We start from the raw sequence: 20,785 nt of genomic DNA on the forward strand, positions 1-20,785 counted from the left end.
GTGGCAGTGAAGGGGGTGGTACTTAACAATTTGTCCGTGACACTGACCAGGTTTTTAAGGAATGAGAGTGAGGGAAAATAACATAAAATACTTAAATTTTTATGGAAAAGGTATAACTTGGTGAAAAAGCACCATCATAAATTCCCAAAAAGTGTATCTTAATGATACACTTAGAGTAAATCATTTGCCTTGAGAGACAGGAGGTCTCTGGTGACCCGCATTGCAGCCACAAGAGACTCCTAGACTAGCTACTTTCAGCTAAATGTACTCTCATATTAATATTTTAAAATGCCATAATGCCTCTCTGAAAACCTCAGAGGACAGATACATCAATTTGCGAGGTCTTCACTCCAGGAAATAGAAACAGGGATAATCTGCCATTAAAAGAAATAGTTCATTATGTCTGCTTCTTGGGAGCACATAAACTATGTCCCTCACATACTTAAGTTGCAAATCCTCACTTTAATGTGAAGGGAAACACCATGCCCCAGAGCTTTATTGTCCCACTGTTTATTAGTACAAAAAGGTTTGTTGTGGTATGAAATCTTAAGCTTGTTGCAGTAATCAATCAGCTTCAAAGACTCTTTACCCTGAGCCAGATTCATTACAAATAAATCAATTAAACATAAAGTTTCTATTTTCGGGAGGTTCACAATGCAGAATAGAAGCAAATGCATCACAGTTAGAGAAAGGAATTTTCCTGGAGCGATGTCTCTTCACAAAGAGCCCTTTTGCCTTTATTATACCATGGAGCACATGCTCTTTTATTTTAGTTAATTGCAGACATTCTTCTTCTTAGCATATAGTTTTCATTGGGGAAAAATCACAACCATATGAAAAAGATATGTGGTAAGCTAAAAATATTGCTGGAGGCAGGAAAAAATAAACAATTGGTTGGTGTCTTCTTGTCATTACCAGCCTGAACCTCTAGTGAAGCATTGGGCAATTTTCACTCTCTAAGGTTTATTGTGTGTTTTTTTTTTTTTCCACCCTCTGTGCTACAGCTGTTTATAGTACAGGCAGCTGGGTGGCAGAAACAAAAACAAAAACAAAAACAACAATAAAAAAACAAATCAAATCCAAAAACAAACGACAACAAGAAAAATCAAAACCAAAACCAAAAATAAAAACAACAGAAAAAAACCAATAAATATCTCAAATCTCAACATCTCAATATGTCTTCTTCATTAGTGAAACAAATAAAGGACTAAACATTCAAAACCAGAAAGCCTCTTTGATTCATTCTGGGGGTTTAGTAATTGGGAAAAATAGGATTGCAGACACATTTTTCATCTAAGTCAAACTTACTAAGTGAACACTATAAAAACACTCATGAGTGACGTCCTTATTTTTCAGCTATCTTGTCTAATGTGTTTTTAATAAAACTAGATGTTTGCAGAGACATTTAAGAAGTGAAAGCCTTTGGCTGTGAGAGGGGCCAAAATCAAATGATTCCTTACAGAAAAATAGTCAAAGTCATTCATGTCACTGGCAGAAGGGGTGGGGTTGGGTAGGGAGATAGAGTTGGGGTGTGGGTTGTAGGAGGGTGGGGAGGGTGGAGGAGCAGATCTTTCTTATTTATTACTCTGCTCATATAATAAAATGCTGGCCAGTCCAAACCCCAAAACAAAAAGATGAAAAAGCTTCAGCAATCTAAATAAGTCTCTTTCTCTGGCCAACCATTACTAATAGTTGTTTTGATGACATATGATATGCACTACATATGGTGACATGTGCAGTGCCCTTCTGGAGCCATCCCAGAGGCAGAGATGGAGACACAACCAAATATAACAGCAGGACCCTGTGAGCTCACACTCTTTGCTAGCCTCCATGAAAGGTACGGACTTAGTAGGAAGTATAAAGCCTTTGGTAAAGCATTTTGTCTTTGAGTACTAGATAGTCTTTTTGAGAAAGCCCGGGAAAAATCACCTTTTTCTAGGAATTTACAGTGTGACAGTGCTTATTTGTTTGTCCGTGATGAGATGCATCAAGACCCTGAGTGGTAATAAAACACGTGTTCTAACAATAAACAAAATATGCTGGACAGATAAAGGAAAATCCCCATTGGCACTCTCACCCAATGTGCATCACAGACTTCTATGAAGCACCATTTTTGGAGTGAGCATTCCTTCAATTTATCATCCTCAACAAGAAAAAAAACTTCTGAAAGTATGTGGCACTGCTAAAATACACTAATGACAGCATCAACTACTTCATATCAATGTTATTAGACTATGAATGCTCAAGAGAATAAAGAATTGTGTTTTAATCAAACAAATCAGAGCTTACCATTGAAATTTTTAGTATTTACTAATGAGCAGCACATATGTATTCTACAGATAAGTGCTTCAGCTATAAAAGCAATTGTTTTATTCACATTTATTATATAAATGTCTAATACCAAATCAGATATTTATTTATTTTCAAGAAACTCTAAACTTTCTAGAACTGGTTTGGAACATATTTCATATACTACAGAGATCATTTATATGTTGATTTACTTATATATCTTGATCTAAAAGGTATTTGAGGTGAAATACAGAAAATACTTCTTGAAAATTCAAGGTATTTAAATTAGAATCCATATCAGGAAACACTGGCTAAAATATAGAGTATAATAAAATAAGTAGGTTATTTTTATAAAGAAGGTTAATTCAGATTACCATCATTAAAGAAGCTCTTGCTACTTCCTCCTACATCCTTACTAGAATTATCTCATATGACAATTGAAGATTACTGTGTACTCTCCTATAAAAAATGAGAGCCACTTGAGGAGTATGGAACTGATTTTTATAAATATTTTTCCATTTTTATGGAATATTCTATTGACTTTCATCTTTTATCATTAAGATAATTAAGAAATATGATTAAAATATCACAACAAATTTTTAAGATTACATTATCTAAAATATGGTATGTGCTTTTACAGTTCTGAAAACACTCTGCTTTGGTCATTTTAACTAAATTAGTAATAGACGAGTTTGGTAAATGGGTCAAACTGAAAGTGTAAACAAAACCAAAATAGCATCATGTTCTTAACAAATGTGCTGTCACAGAAAAAAAAAAAAGAAAAGATGATGACAATGACGATAGTGATGATGAAAGAGGTAGAGATTAGAAAGATAAAGTTAGTGTAACTTTGGCACCTTTAATATTGAAAATTTCTTCCCCACTATAAATAACCCACAAGTGAACTGACTTTAAAAGGAGATTCTGAATTGTGAGAGATAGATCATAAGATATATCCCATCCCTCTATGCCATTATCAATGCAGAAGAGAATATTGATCTTCATATTGGTTATGATAGGGAAGCTTGTGCCTAATTGTTCAAAAACATGTTACTAAGCTATTTACAGAAAAGTTCAACAGATATTCTGATTAGACAATTCAAGAGAATAATTTAACCTAATTTTGATAACCAATTTCTAGCTATTTTAATTACAATGTTGATATTATGATGAAAACATTAGGAAAAACAATTCAACGGGAATGTTATCACTTCTTTGGCTAACACATAGATTTAAAAAGACAAACAAAGAATGATGATGGAGAAATAAATATCCTTATTGCTATTACGCATTTTCTGAGTAAGGAGTTGGAATGGCCAGTAGGTTATCTGTGCCTGAAGCCAACCTGCTGCTCATGCAGGTGGTCAGTCTGAGAGCCCAGACCTGTAGGTTAGTGGAAGAAAGTGGGTAAAGCGCTTTGATGCTGAATCCAGGGAGCCCTTATGTATGTATATACGTATGTATATAGTATGGCATATGAAAAATTCCCTTTTTATTAATTGATCAGTTTATGTATAATTCCTATTGTCACAAATTATTCCTAGGGAGGCAATGCAAATATGATTGCTGGAATAGGTGTCTATCAATCAGTAGAGAATTTAAATAGTTCAGGAGCCAAAGGATTTTCTCTTGGCTGTCTTTTTTAATTCTTCTTTTTTAAATAGCACATGCCTCCCTGATTCCAATCAGGGATAATTTTTTATCTGTAAAATAATACAGAGGTTGTAATATGGCTGTGGATTCAGGACAAGTCAGTTACTGAGTCATCCAGGAACATTTGTGACTCTCTACATCCTCCATACTTCGTATTTGAAATTATTCCTTAGGAAACTATGGCCCCACATCTCAATTACTGTGGTGAATAATTTTGAATCCCAGGACATTCCACTGAAGTTTGCTACAATGTACATAATAAAATGCATTATTATATAAACATGCAATGCCTTTTCTGCCTACTCTGACTCTGCTTACTTTACTATGGTATTTATGGCTTCTTGGCAGCTAATATCAAGAGAAGGGATGGCCAGTCTGCTATCTCAACCCTACAGAAAGAGCATTCAGGGCATGTGTGGGCCTGCCTAGATCTGTTGAAGTGTCATTAGGGGGAAAGCTTAATTGAAGCAGAGTGCTTTGAATTCTTTGCACTATAATAGAAGATTACTTATAGTATTAGAGAAAAAACTCATTCCATCTCAGCCTAAGTGAACCTCCGAGTTCACCATTCCAATTAAATGTTTAGAATTCCGAGTACCATTGTTAAGCTATAGAATAAATTTAATGAGAAAATTCTAGCATATTCACTTTATGCAGAAATTTATTTACATAAAGGCTAATTATTAAATATCCAATATTGGCTTATATATCAAAGATATTATTTAGATTTCTTGGGCTTGCAAGTAGAGAAAGACTTCAGAGCCAAACTGAAAAAACTGGATAGGAGGTGGATGCAGTGGAGACAGCTATTTTTAAAGTCTATCAGTGAAAGGAGAGAGAAAAGTAAGATGGTAGAAGAGTAACTTCAGGATTGAGTAAAAGCAAAATGTTTTCCCAAAGTGTGGTACTGAGGGCAATGGGAAAAAGGGAGAAGTTGTCACGTTCATATTTCCCAGAGGCAGTAGAGGGACCAGTGTAAAGGGAAAGCTGGCTTCCTGCAGTGGGGCTAGGCCCTGAGTTTAGAGAAGTTCACTGGGGTGGTTTGGTTCTTCTAAGGAAAGTAAATGATGGGTTTTTGTGTTCAATGCGAAAGAGAGGAGGGTAGATTGGGGATTAGGAATGCGTGCTAAGACAATTAGAATTGGTTTTGTGGAGAATATGAGAGAAGATTCATGAGACCAAGGAAGAGTTAAAGAGATTTGGAAGAGCCACTGTGAGCCCAGTTCAAGTGAGAAAACTCTGATTTTGATTCTATCTTTAGGCTGCTTTGACCTACTTTGAAACCTCCCAAATGGTCACAACTTTTCTGCTTTGTCCCTGGACCACCATGGTAAGGTCTTACATGGCCTGCTTGTCTCATGAAGAAAAAAACGTGTTCTAAACCTTTCTCACTTCCAAAACCAAAATTCATTTGTTTCTTGCACCAACTATATCAAACTAATGTGGTAAATGTATAATGTAAAAAGGGATCATGATCACTTCACCTACCCCTACAAGATTTTTGTCATTCCCTCCCAAGTGACATTATTTTTCAATAGGGTAATTTAGAAAATAATTCTATACCCCAGAAGAGAAAGACAAAGTTGGAAAGTTTCAGGCAATATGGGGGGATTTATAAGGCAACCTATGTAAGCAGTGGGTTTTGAAAGATTTCTTATATCACATCACATCATATAACTGGCCATAGCTAATATAAAATATATTTGTGTGTATATATGTATATATAATATCTATATGATTATATATGAATATTACCTGTGCATTAGGCCTATTCTTTCCTAAAAACCTAGAGAGAAAAGATTGTGCTGAGCTGTATAAATATTTCTCCCTGATTGCACGGTATATAAAAATAAAATGACACTTTCGAAATACTTTACCCCGAAAACTTTTCTATTACTTGGGGAAGCTCTTCTTAACTGCTTCCTTCGAGTTTGGTTTGTGATTCACTGGGACCATTTAGAGACAGCTCATATTTTCTAGACATACTGTAGGTATTTTAATGCCTTAATCAATTTTTGCCACTTTAGTTCCTCTGCTGGGCTAAGATTAATCTTTCCCTAGGTTCCCAACTTTCAAAGAAGAACACTTATCAAAATCATCTTTACAGGAAAAAATGAAGCTGCAATTAAAAAAAAAAAGAAAAACGCTCATCTCTCCCAAGTCATATATCATAAATATTGTTAACTATGATATAAATAGCCTTTTGAATGAAGACTTAAAATGAATACATGGTCTTCAGTTCTAGAAACTGTGTAAAAGTAAATACTCTTTCCTTTTCAATTTAAGTTAATTTGATTTTCATTTTCATTCCACTGATAAATTGCAATATGTCACTCCCAAAGTAGTAGAGGCACCATACCTAGAACTTGTGGCATGGGTAAAAATGATGTTGTAAAGCAGGGAAGAAGAAAGAAAGTAGGAGAGGGCATGGGAAACCCCCTATAAATGAATCTCCAATGTCTAATTGGGGGGATGGTTTATTAAGTAGGATCCTGTTTATCTTTCTAGGCTCATTTGGTTTCAGCATATATGTGATCTGTTCTTTTGACAAGTCTTCCCCATCTTACTTTTCCAAAAGGTCTCGACTATCATACAAAGAAACTCAGAAGAAAAGGAAAATCATTTTTTTGTTCTTGTTCTTCTGTGATAAGGAGAGAGACAATACATTGGGCTGACCACATTTCTTTCCCCTTTCTTCAGGAGTAAAGGGGTGGCAGAAATAGTGAATTTGACCCCAACTAACTTATAAATGTAACAGACTAAGGTATCTGTCTCTTACAATTTCCTTTGTGATGGCATTCCTCTTGGCTAACTATTAGTAACAAAAGAAACTACATTCTTAATTCAGACATAAACTAAAGATCTAGGTCCTTTTGATGTCTATATCAGTAAGAGTATCTAAAGATACACAGTATTGACAGTCCAGCCTTGAAATCCCAGGACTGTTCTCAAATAAATATTTTGAAACGTTAAAAATTTGACGAGAACATACATTTTCAAGAAATGAAATAAAGCTTGGATCACCTCTAAAATAAATTTAAAATTATTCCTCTAGAGATAAATTTTAACATGGGAAAATTTCTACCCATCTTTCCTCAGAAAAAATTACAGCAATATTTGATGTCATTTCAGAAATTTTACTGATAGGAAATATGGTTTTGGTCAGTAACTTCTATGAATATTATCTAGAGATGCATTAATTCCTAAAAGCCCTTTTGGTTGTCATTTGTTGCTTTTATCAGCCTAGGAATATATTAACTATGGACGAGAGGCAAGAGAGGAAGAAAACTTTGGGTTGAGAACCAAGAAAATTGGGAAAGATGAGTTCCTGGCTGGACTCCAATGTTGATTTTTTGAAGTCAGTCACACAGTCCCATTGGACCTCAGTTTCCCCACCTGTAAAATGAGGAGTTAGAGCTAAAGTACTCTCTGGGGTCCCTCCCAGCATTAAGAGTCTATGTTTGAAAGCCTTGTCAAAAGTAGCAGTCTCAACTATTCAAAAAGATTCTGCAACAAGGAAAGTCTGATAAAACATTATAAACCTGGTAATTCGTTGACTTCTCAGTGTTTCTGATTTACCTTGAGGTATTTAAAAAAAAAAAACATGCAGATGCCACTAGGTGAAGTGCGTATTTTCTTTTCTTGCTTTTATATACTGAGGTCTCTGCCCAATAGAACTGTGAGAGTCCATAGCAGTGTAATGAAGTGAGACAGGAAAGGCAGCTTATGTCCATCACTTAGAAGGCAAAATCTGGCTGATGGGAGACGTTCTGAGTGGGATGTTGGTGCTCTTTCCTGCTCATGTTTAATCGAGGATGCATATTTGAAAGTCTCTCAATAGGTTAAGTAGAAATCTGATTCTGTCCTTTGAAAGAAAACGGTTAATAATATGCGATGTGAACATGTTTTCCTGTTCTGCTTAGCAATTTGCATAGGCCAGCACTCCCTGTTTGTCTCTTGATAACCTCATCAATCTCATCCATGCCCTCCTGACCACAGTGCCTGATTGCCGTAATTCCATTTTAGTGGGGCTTTCAGGAGGACTTGGCTTCTGCATTTAGCTAATACTGCACATTGGAGTGATCCTGTCTACCCCAGAGTGAGCAGCTGAGATCATATTATGCCTCCCTTGATTTCTTTGTAAAGGCTGCCTATAGAATTTCATATTGATTTTAAGCTGGTGCTGTTTCATTTTTAACTCCTTTGTAAGTCAGAAGTCCAGTTATATTAGTGTCTCCTCCCTGTCATTCTGACAGGCATTGGTTATCTGCTTTTTTCTTGCAGTCCTTGCCCTTCATTCTGTGGCAGCACTTTTGGTATCGAACTTGTTGCCTTTACTCTTCTGTTGTTGTTGATGTGTTTTAAAAATCTCAGGGCAGTATAGCACAAGGATGTAAGGCTGAGTACAATTTTAAAAGTCTAATATGTAAATGAGTAAGCAAAGAGCTCAAAAAACCAGAAAGGTCAATAGAGGATGGGTATTCATGCTGAGGATGCACAGTAGCTTTGGCAGCCTTACCTTATTCTAGAGAGGGTTTTGTAGATGCAAGTTTGCCAAGTAATGAAGCAGGGCCCAGTTGTTAGTTGAATAGTGAGAAATGGCTACAGGTATGACTTGTTGAAAGCATATCTTGGTTTTAATGTTTATTAACTGGCTGCTCTTCAGAACCTTAATTTGGTGTCATTTGGCATAAAATCTGTCCTAAAACAATGCAATATAAAGATTTATAAGTGACACTGCACTCCATAAACATGCATTGTGTAGTGCCTTAGAATTTACACGGCCTTTCAAATCAATTGTCTTATCTGGTCTTCACATAGGCCCTGTGACACAGGCAGTATAGCTATTAATATGCCCATTTTAGATGTAAGGAAGCAGATACCAAGAGAGCACACACATATAATAGAACCGAGGCTGGAATTTTAGTTTCCTAAAACCAAACTTGTTGCTCTTTAATTCTGTGGCAGTCTCAAGTAATGCAAGCAAAAATATAACTATTGCATATCTTTGCATCACCTTTAGATTTACAATTCCTTATTTATTTCCTTGTCTTTGTACTTTCTGAGTGTACTTTCAGATTTATCTCCAGCAGAGCAGAGTTACTTTCATCACAAAAGAGAATGACAGAAATCAAGGTCTCCACGTTAAGCAGATTATTCTTAACTGCTTAGGGAATTTTCCCACTGGATTGCCCTATTGTACTTAAAATTTTATTTTAGCTCCATTTTCTTGTCTGTAAAGTGAAGGGGTTAGGCTATGTTCCTCTCATTCTATGGTAGTGTGATTAGGAGAGTAGAAGGTGAAGGAAGAATCAGAGCTGCAAGTGAATATGATTATCATGGAATCGCAAGTACAGGGCATAATGCATGTTTTAAAACTGGAGATAGTATTTATATTCTAAAGTGTTTCCTTATGAATTACCTTCATCCTTCAGTGTACCGTTTAATCTTACGGCAAACATATTCCTTTTACAAATCCGAATCAATTTGTTTGTCTTCCATATAAGATACTTAAAATTTTCAAAATATGTTTATGTCCAAAAACAACATGCTTAGTTTTAGATAATTCTTTCAGTTGATATAGGGTTTTGTGAGACTAAGTCTAAATATTCTCTAAAATAGTTACATTTTTCCCCTTAGTCATCACTTTCTATAATGCTTAAGCCATTAGCAATCATTTTTAATTTAGTGATTTCATCTTCTTTATTTAATGGCTCACTGCTGTATTTGAGACTAAACCATGTATATTTCAACTTCCAAGAGCCAATAGGCTTTGAAAAAACTTGGGTTGAAGTCAATAATTTCCTTTTAAAAATATTTCATATTGTAAATCAGATAAATATCTATTTCATATTTTAACAATTTCCCTTGTTGCATACAGCAAAACTGATTTGTGTGTTATGCTAAATATCTCTTAGCTAATAGAACTAGAGTAACTTAAAATATTCAGAGATTTGGATAAAAATAAGATTCATAAATATGCTCTTACAAAGCCTTTGGATAAACACTGAGTTTTGCAAGACTCACGGCTTGTACATCCCAGGCTCCAATACGGCACTTTGGAAACTGGCATCATGAGCGTGAACAAGATAACACCCACATCACAAAGCCTAGAGAAATACATTTAAGTAGTAAAACTTCCTTTTTTTCCTTCAAACGTAACTTTTATAATGTCATTAGACTATCCCTAGTAATAAGCTCATAATTCACCCTTTTATCTGGATTTTTTAATGTTCTTAAATAGGAACTCAAATTGAGAGGAAACTTAGGGCTTAATTTCTGCTTGTAATATCTAATATTTTATGTGCAGAAATACAAACCCAGGCTGCATGACTCTTTTTCAACTTCTGTGCATGATTTCCTCAGCGAATTTATTTGCTGCAAAGGCCACCAGACCATTTTTTCTTCTTAACACATAAACTGACTTTGTTCCCAAGGTTTTTTTTTGTTTTTGTTTTTGTTTTTGTTTTTTTGACATGATGGCTTTTTATTCCCTTAAGTTCAACCATAAGATGGATATGATCAAAACTGGCAAACAGCAAACATATTCCCTTAATAAAATATATAGTCATAGTTTCATTTGTGTGCAATCATGACAGCAAAACCAAAAACCAGGCAAAACTCACCACTTTTTCTTAAAAAATAAAACAGTTCGATATGCAGCTCAGATTCCTTAAATGGCTTGTGGAAGTCTCAATGTCTTTCCATCAACCTGGGTCACCTCTTGCACACACTATGGATAATGTCTGGTTTTAGATGGAACCATTACTAAACTTCAGTATGCTGGATTTGCTTCGAGTCTTAGAGCTTATTCATATTGAAACTTGGGAGATATAAACTGAAATAAAAATCCCACATTCAAAGAGTTGCCTGAAAGTTGAAACCACCCAGCCTCAGGCAGCTGCAGCCACTGTGATCCTATGACCAAAGTTTCTGAGAGGCTTACCCTCAGTGAAGTCATTAACAGAGTAATTGTCCCAAATTTTTATAGGCACATCAACTGGCAATGATAGAACATGAGTTAATTTTTTTGGCCTTCTTGCTTATGATTCGAATTTATCTTTTGTGTGTCTCGTTTCAGTAACATCAAAAGAGAAGAAAAAAAAATCAGGGAGGTAGAGAGCGCATTCTCAGAGAGCACGTCTCTCAATTCCAGAAAACACATTCTCGCTCTGATGTTTCTGATACAGAATCTTAAGAGTGGACTTAAGAGGAGCCAGCTGTGTGGGAGCACATACTGATGACTTGGTTGGCAGTACTTCCCCAATAAGTGCCAAGCTACAGATGCACTCCCAATCAATTCCCATACAAGCTACAGTTTAGTGAACTATTCTGAAAGAAAAGAACATGGCACTGGAGGCTGAGATACAGAAACATCAGGGCAGGGTCCAAAGACAGCATATCTCCAAACAAAGCAGAGTGGCAGTAGACCTAAAGAGGCAAAGTGACAAGAAAATAAGGAAGAAGTAAACTAAGGCAAAGTGTGTGTGTGTGTGTGAGTGTAAACTAGATATGAGAAAAATAGACATTGCTTTCTTATTAACGTCATAAAGTGAGTTTGTTAGTTGCAAGATAAAATACAGGTGATTGCCCTATGTAGTAGAGATCATATACTGCTTGTTGAATTAAATGAAATGGAATAAACAAATACAGTTCCTTAAAAAAAGGACAAATATGAAACCAACAAAAAGTGAAAGTATTTACATACATAATATACAATCTTTTTAAGTGAAATTTTAAGATAATAACGGAATCTGATTGTATAGCAATTACAGCATGAAAACTGACTTCAATTACATTTTATCTGTGAACATCGGGTGTTGTGTTCTGCAATCTCTTTCTAGCATTCGGGTGGTCCTCTGAGGGTTGTTTGTGTTTATAAATGTATATGTACCATTTATGATCTCCTAAATGGGACCTTTTGAAGAAAGGAAAAAAGTCTTAAGATAATTTAAAAATACAAAATATTTTATATTGATTTTTTTTAAAGAAGTTAGAATTCACCTTTAAAATTCAAAAATAAAAATATTTAATTTTTATCTGGTTTAAATGCTTAAATTGATCAACAATGTATAAAAATTCACCCAAGATAATAACTTTATACTCAATATCAAGTGATTTTTAAAATAATTTTCTAGTACAAAAATAGCAGAGCCTGTTTTTCTTTCAATGCCATTGATTTTTAACTCAATGATAAAAAACAGGCACTTTATTTTAAAAGTCCTCAATGTTTTCTTGATGTTTGTGATCTATTGTTAAAGTGGGAAATAATTTCTACCTAAGACAACATAGGTAGAAATTCACAATGAACTAAAAACTAAATGTTACTATTTTTTTTAAGTAAGCATCATGGAATAAATAAATCAGGATCGATGAACAAAAATGGTCCTATTTAACTAAGGCAAAAACGTACACATACATTTTTAGTAGGTTTTATAGGACATGAAAGATAAGATAGGTATAGAAAAAAATTTCGGAGCTAAAGTTTCTAAGTGGAATATGAGTTGTTTGTAATATTGCAAAGTTTCTCTAGAAAGTGTCTGGGACAAGCCACTTTCTAAGGTAGCCCAGACACAATTAAGTAGGTAGAACAATTCAATTGCACATAAGATTATAATCAACGATATCTTTTGCCTTAGGCACTTTTATATTTTGCATTTGTATAAATATACATTTCTTTTTAGGTAAATTTTTAATAATATTGAGCAATTACTCTAACATTTACTTAATTCACACAACCTCAATTTTCTTGTTGTTTTTTTCAATCACACTGTGAGGTTATTGTTCCATTTTGCAGACAAGAATCCTGTGTAGATGATGGTGAATGGGAATACTAGAACAAAAACCATTTATTTCAATCACTATTTTCCTTGACTCACCTACTTTCTGGAGTATAGTGCTGCATGTATATTATGCACGTAATATATACTTCATGATTGATTGATTGATCAAAAATTAAGGTTCTTGTCCTGTGAGATATCTACAATAGCATCTAAGAAAACAGAATAAATACCTCCTGTTTTTTGAAAGCTTCCTGTGCTTTTTCTCTTTCCAGGAGTGGAGCCCAGCAATCATGGTATCAGCAAACCTTCCTCAACGTAAAAATATCTTTCTCTTCCTCTGAACTCCCCTTCTCTGTCCCCATGACACCCTGCTCAATGAAGTGCAAACAATCGATGGGTTCGCTATCAATCAATGAGTGTCTCTTCTAAGAGGTACAGAAATATGGAAAACAGTCCTGGACTGTGACGGGCTGGGGGAAGAATAGCTGGCATTTTTTTTTTTTTTTTTGAGACGGAGTCTTTCTCTGTCACCCAGGCTGCAGTGCAGTGGCGCGATCTCGGCTCACTGCAAGCTTCGCCTCCCGGGTTCACGCCATTCTCCTGCCTCAGCCTCCTGAGTAGCTGGGACTACAGGCGCCCACCACCACGCCCGGCTAATTTTTTTGTATTTTTAGTAGAGACGGGGTTTCATCGTGTTAACCAGGATGGTCTCGATCTCCTGACCTCGTGATCCGCCCACCTCAGCCTCCCAAAGTGCTGGGATTACAGGCGTGAGCCACCGTGCCCGGCCTAGCTGGCATTTCTTTACAACTTAACTGGCAGTATGTATTTGGTCATATCACTTCCCACCTGCTCTAGACCTCCGTTTGCTCATCTGCAAAGTGATAGTATTTGAAAGGTTAATTCTAAGATTCCTTCTAGCTGTCATGATCTCTGCTTCTATTTAGAACATCTTTATTTCTTGGGGTGGGCGGGCATTCAAAGAAATAAATTCAGAAGGTAGAAGTGTTCTGAAATACACAGTTTGTTAAACTAAACTCATTCCAAAGAAGCACACATTCTGTTTTTCTCCTCAACTGCTTTCTTGTTTTAAGGTTTATATTTTCAAAATGATGCTTTCTGAATAAATATATGGGGGCAATAAAACCAGCCATAAAAGCAAACCAGTAAGGTGGCAATAAAATATGAATCATGGTTCCCAGGATCAGTAGAATTGCCAGAATGTACACATCACCGTGTATGACACTAACAATTGTTGTGTTCTCTAGGGGGGAGGCACGTACTAACCTAGGACTGAGCAGACATTGAAGTATAGAGTGGGGAAAATAACATAAAAGAAACTCTCTATGTCTTAGAGCCGGTATGGCTCAAAAATTTACCATTTGGAAGAGTTGTAGTTGGATCAAGGTATGATCCAGCAGATAAAATGGTGTCAAGAAATTGAGGGAAGTACTTTCTGTCTTTGATTCTGTACTTTACAGGATGAGTGATGTTGAAGAAGGTTATCGACCTTTATATATCAACTTCTCCACAGTGAACTAGTGAAATAACACTCGACTTCCCTCAGTTGTGTTTCTTCATAAGACTAATATTTATAAAAGGTTTCAGTCTCTTTGTAAGGAAGAACTCTGTAATAATAATAATAGTAATAATAAGGACTGTAGTCATTTCCCACCACAAATGTTCAGGAAATAAAATGAATAGTGTCACAGAGCAATTTGCTGAACTATATTTTGTAAGTACAAATAGGAATTTTCTGCATCACATGCAATTCAGTCTATCGAATTTGTATGAACATTAACCAAGTTAACCAAGGGGAATACAATACAGGAGCTGTAATTTAATGATCACACTAGACAGCAGCCTCCCACATAGCAAGAGGTTATCATAATTATTTACATTTGGGTGTAGAAAGAAGACAAAATGTGTCATCTTTTTGGTTACTGCTTACATTAAAAAAGGAAATGCTCTTCTCAGAAGGGTGCAGTAAGCAATATGAATTAATTAAAACTCACTCACTTTGATACTGGAAGCATAAATTTATATCCAATAAGTAATTTCTCTAATTTAAGACAAGAGGTTCTCTTGGGAAGAGAAAATCTTCAAAAGATGTAGAGAAAGGAAATCATGACTTTTGACATATCACTGCAGCCACATATCCAACAGCTGGCTGATACAGTTTTGAGAATACACTGGAGAACTGCAGATTCTTGAGGGGTCTACACCTTGCCTCCAGTTTCTTCCACTCAGAATTTCCAAGGTTTATACTTGTATGTACACTGCTTGCTGGATATAGATAGGTGTTTACAGAACATATATTATTAGAACCAGGGAGAGTAAACAGAATATCTGTCTAAATTAACTTGAAATAGAAACCTTTTCCTGTCCAGCCACTTTGGGATAATCAGATTTTTATTTGAATAGAAATGAGATTTAGGGATAGAAGATGGTCATAGATAGAGGTGTTTTCCCCAATCTTGTAATGAAATCACCTTCCACTATTTTTACAACATTTTCTAAAATATTGAATTGAGCAAGAGATTAAGAAAAATCTTGCTTTGGTGTGTGTTCTCTGCCATGAAAGTGGTTTTAAGGATAAAAATGTACTCCATGCTCATGAATACATCCTCACCAGTTTACAAGGGGGAGTGAGGTCATGAAATTCAGCAAGCACATCTGAGCAAACCATGTAATCAGGGTGATGGAGTCTTTCTAGCTTTATTTAGGAGAAAAGAGGACTCTAAAAGGCCAGGACCAGAACCAGTTAGGCAAAATGTGAAGCACATTGGAGTATTAAAATGTACCAAAAATAGAATATTTCCAAAGAAGGTATATGGAGTCGCTTTTAGAAGTAAGAGAATTATGCAACTAGGAGGAAGTAGAAGGTTACTGGGAATATTATATGTAAAAAAGAGCTTAGAGATCAATTTACCTATTTCACATCTCTTCTGAGATCATGCTCTGAAAACTCTATTTAGTAGCCAGACTTATTATTATTATTATTATTTATTTTACTTGAAGTTCTGGGATACATGTGCAGAAAAATATGGAATGCTTCACAAATTTATGTGTCATCCTTGCATAGGGGCCATGCTTATCTTCTCTATATCATTCCAATTTTAGTATATGTGCTGCCGAAGCAAGCACTAGACTTATTTTTATTGCGTATTCTCTGAATACCAGATATATGATTAGATTTAGCAAACAAGTTACTTATCATGTTATATGATGCTTCCCAAACAACATTGTAAAGCTGCATTTCTTTGGAAGTCAACTATTGTACTCAAATTCATATGAGCTACATGAGACAAGTAAAAAATACATCCACAAATTTAAACATATTTATTGAGTGACTACAATATGCCAGGTACCATTCTACGTGCTGAGTATACCTTGGAGAACAACTGCGAATAGCCCTGAACTTTTTCTACTGGGGAAGGAGATAGATAGTAAATATGGAACACATGTACTGTGTCAGAATATCGTAAGTTTATGGAGGAAAGTAAAACAGGAAGGGGGCCTACGGAGCACCAAGCCTGGTCAATGGGATAGGGATGTGCAATGTTATCTAGAAAATTCTAAGATAGGTGCTCTGAGAAGGTGGCATTTAGGCCACAACTTGAAGCTCAGATGAGCCCACTGTCAATGAAACTTAAAGTTAAATTCAAATTATTTTTACCTTTGTCAATGTAGATTCACTCTTTATTCCATCTTGTCTTATGTTTTATCCAAGAAAGACACAAGTCAAAGATCTTGAGGAATTTAACTTTCTTAAATCTTTACACTTCTCTATGAAAGCACTTGCCCCATAAGAAAAACTGTAATCTTTGTCCTATACTATAATGCAATGCAGTGTGTGGCAGAAAGCATAAAAGTGAGAACTAAGAAACTGGGTTCTAGTTGCATGATTTATATATTAATTAATAACCTCAGTTTGTTCATTTGGGAAATGAGGGCATTGCACTATTTCAATATTTCCAAAAGGAGCATAACATTTCATGGAGCACTTGTGCTGGAGACACTTGAAAATCAAGAGTGGACAATTAAATTTGGAAGCATCATATGTCAGATGGCCCCTACTGAGGAGTCCAAAGGCATTTCAGCAGGTTAAAGAAACTGAGGAGGTAGTGAATAAAGGAAGCCATTTAACGATTAACTTTGTTTAACTCAAAATTTCCTAAACATAGAACAAACTTGGGAAACACTGAAATAGACCATCAACGCTAATGTTTTTACAGTTAAGAAATTCTATAAGTGTTCTTTTTCATTGTTAGTTCCATTCTACTGTATCCGTAAAGATGACCTAATTATGCAGAGACTGACAACCACATAAAAATCTCAGCTACTTAAAACAATACAACTTATTCCTTACTTACGCAACATGTCCATTGAGGATTGGCTCTAGCCTTCGTTCCACAGTTTTCTCACTGCATTTTCCAATAAGCAGAACCACCACAGTCTAAGCATTATCCATCAGTCTGGCATAAAAAAGAGAGGCTACTGTGACCTAATTTGAAGTGCATTTGGAAGTATATGCTTAATTTGTGCTTGAAAAAGTACAGATATTGGTGAAAGCACTAATGACTCCATGTTTACCTCCTGAAATAACCTCATGGCTACATTAAATCTAATAAATGCTAGATTTTATAAGTTTTATGTTGTCAACTGCTGGATTTTGTGGTCTTCCAATAAGACTTTATTCTGGTAGGCAATAGGTTACTTGTGGATAAGCTTTATCTTTTTGAGACTTAATTTCAAGTTCTTTTTGGATAGGACTAGAGTATCCTTTTTTCCTAATGCTCATTTAGCCCTGTTTCTGAGGCATGACCCTCCTTTCATGGCCTCTATTGAATGGTTTGATGAGTCAAGAAGGTTTCTCTCTTCTGGCTAGTGGAAATTTCAACAATTCTTGACCCTGTGTAAACTGAATATTATTCATTACCCGCTCTCCAGCAACTGTCATTTCTTCAGAAGTTGTTGCCTAGCCTCCTGGGGATTCACTCTATGCATGCAGAGGTTGATATTAAGCCAAAGATTCAAAGGACTGCTATGCATATTTTTGGAATTCTTCCCCTGCATGGCTCCCTCCTGTAAATGGCCTGCAAATTCTACCCACCTCTTCACTCAGGGAGGCCAGCAGGAACTGTTTGGATTTCCCATCCCTGCATTGCAGTCTAGAAATTTTCTCTAGGCATAAAGCCTGGGCAGCAATAAGTCTCATTTCTTTGGTTCTTTTCTGTCAAGGATCCCAGTGCTGTACTGTCTGCTGCTCAAAGTATGAAAATAGTTATTTCCTACATTTTGTCCAGTTTTCTAGTTGTTTATGGCAGGAGGCTAATTTCAAACCCTGTTGTTCCCTCACGGCTGGAAACTCAAGTTTCCTAAATCTAAATTTAGCCCTTGTTTTATAAATACTTGGTTTTCCAGCATGGCAAAGCATCATGTCTTGAATGTCAACAAAATGGATTTCTTGTTTTTCCCTGGGAGAACAGAAAGCTATAAACATGAGAAACTCCAAATACTGTACTTCCAATTTCCTGAAATGTAACTCCTGGAGCCAATGGGAAAAGTATATGCTGACCTAAGTAATTGTCAAGATATGTAAGCAAAGAGACCATTTCTAAGGCAACCAACTTATTTTTTTTTCCTGAAGCATCAATACGTAGTAAAAATATTCATTTCTATAAATATTTGTCTTGAAGTCAAATAGAAACTAAGATATATTATCAAGAAACTAGTACAAACCTAATCTAGAAAACTAGCAATAATTTTATTATACATGATATTTCTTGGTAAGCCAATGATTTGAGTTCTTACATTGGAATATCAAGTATCTCCTGGTACTAAACATTAAATAATAACCTTAGAAATTGTATGAAAGGGCCAAAATAGAAACTGTAGTTTGTAGTGTTGCAGTATCCTAGTGCCGAGAGCATATTAGGTTACCCAGTAGATATTACTTGAATACTGGATGAATGAAAGAAAGATGACAAGAAAAGGTGAGGTGTTACGATGTAGTAAAAATTATTTCTTAGAAGGAAGGCATTTCTTTTTACTTCCTTGAAGTCCTGAGTTCTGAGAAAGTGTCTAAGGCCATTGGTTTTAGCATCAGACAGGTAGATGGATATAATTCTCACAAGAATTCTGGAGACTGCAATAATAATAATAATAATAATAAATAATGATGCAATAATGGTATAGTAATAATAAATAATGAATAATCATGATGGCGAATAACGATAATGAATTATTCTTGTGTGCTTTCTATGCACCAAATGCTGTTCTATGCACTTTTAATGTTTACCTCATTGATCCTTTATCAACTATGAAATGAATACTACTGCCCCATTTTATAGTTATGGAGATTAAGGAATAGGGATAATGAGTAACGTGAGCATGGTGATGGAGCAAGTAGTGGCAGATAAAGGTTGTGAATCTACAGTCTGGTCCTAGTGCCATCAGTTTTAACTACAGAGCTATACTGACTCTCTGTACACAGGGACCAAATATAGAGGAGCTCACCAATATGAAAAGTACAGAAAATCCTTCCAGAAGTTAAAATATAAAACTAACAATGAATTTTAAATTTTTAAAAAATTTTAGTAGAGACAAGGTCTCAGTATGTTGCCCAGGCTGGCTTCCAACTCCTGAGCTCAAGTGATGCCCCTGTAATCCCAAAGTTCTGGGATTACAGGTATGAGCCACCCTGCCTGGCTATAGTTCCTTAGTGTCAGTTCAAGTGTTCCATTCAATATTGGAAGTCCAGTGGCAGTCTGCTTCCATTCTGTTTCTTTCTCTGTACATGTTGTGATGAATGATAAATTGTTTTCCTTTTATTTTATTTATTCCTGTGATTTAGCTTATGGAGAAGAATAAAAGGGTTAAAGCTCCCAGGCCCAAAACAGAATTTACCAGAAATGAAGATATGTGTAATAATTTCCAAATTGTATTTACAGATACCATTTTATTCTATCGATTGGAACTGTACTCAGCAAAGGGGATCATACAAAGGAGATAAGAGAGAATAAAAAATTGAAACAAAGCATTGATGGAAGTTTCCTAACAGCAAAAAATGAGAAGGCTGTGCCATCCCAGGGGAAGTGGGGGTGGATCTGATGCCTGAAACAATGAGAGCTGTGATGGAATCAATGGCAGCGGATCCCGTAATTACTAAATTAGACTGTTCCATTTCTGGATAATGCACGCTGCATTTTGATCTTGATTTGAAATCCAATTAGTTCAGGATCATCATTCTTTTTAGTTCTAGCTTCTCTCTGGTGACTTTGAGACTAGAGCTATAGTGTAGTATTTTTGTGTTTGTTCTTTCATGTCTTTGAAGATACGGTTTTTTAAATCTATGGCAACAGGTGTCCTCTGCTCCCACTCTTACATATTTTACTGATTACTCTCTTGGTTTATTCTCACATGCTCTGAAGTCATAGTAACCAGTGAAATGCTACATTGATACACATTTGGCTTTTCCAATAAATAATGACAACCAACCATGAAACACTTGTCTTTGAAATCACCGCTACCTTTTAATATTTTTAAAAAAATGTTTTATTTACTAGATAGTTTGCCTTTGTGGATTGGTGTTATTCTTAATTCTCCTGCTTTCCTTTACTGAAATTAAAGAGGCAAGTCTTATATTATGAAAGGAACCCTTAAATGAAAAGAACATATTTTAGGTCTGTCACGTATGAAAGATGAAGACTTCTGACAACATAGCATTTGTTTTTTCATTTTCTGGTGAGGGTGAGAAGGGAACTTCAGGCAGCCCATTGAAATAGCTTCAGTTTGCTCATGTGACTATATTAGCAAGTAGTTGATTGAAGATAGTCTGAAATAGTTTCAGCAAAAGACCTTAGGATGTATACATTAGAAATATATACACCTGTGGTTCATGATTATGAAATTATTTTCAATGTAGTTTTGCTTTTGCTTGTCGAATACATGAAAAGAAACCTCTGGAATTGTGGTATAATATAAATAATAAAAATATAATTTTCATACTGAAGTATGAATATTTATAGTCTGCAATAATTTTATACCACAAGAAA

At 35.5% G+C, this 20,785-nt stretch overlaps 1 non-coding gene across 1 annotated transcript; it reads right to left on the minus strand.

The window, feature by feature from the left end:
* Nucleotides 1-15,765: 15,765 nt before the first annotated feature.
* LOC116462793 (U6 spliceosomal RNA) lies at nucleotides 15,766-15,872 on the minus strand. The gene has a single exon (XR_004246451.1). It is a non-coding gene; the product is annotated as a U6 spliceosomal RNA (small nuclear RNA).
* Nucleotides 15,873-20,785: the final 4,913 nt, after the last annotated feature.

The sequence above is a fragment of the Hylobates moloch genome, unplaced genomic scaffold, assembly GCF_009828535.3.
Source record: "Hylobates moloch isolate HMO894 unplaced genomic scaffold, HMol_V3 SCAFFOLD_23, whole genome shotgun sequence".
NCBI lineage: Eukaryota > Metazoa > Chordata > Mammalia > Primates > Hylobatidae > Hylobates > Hylobates moloch.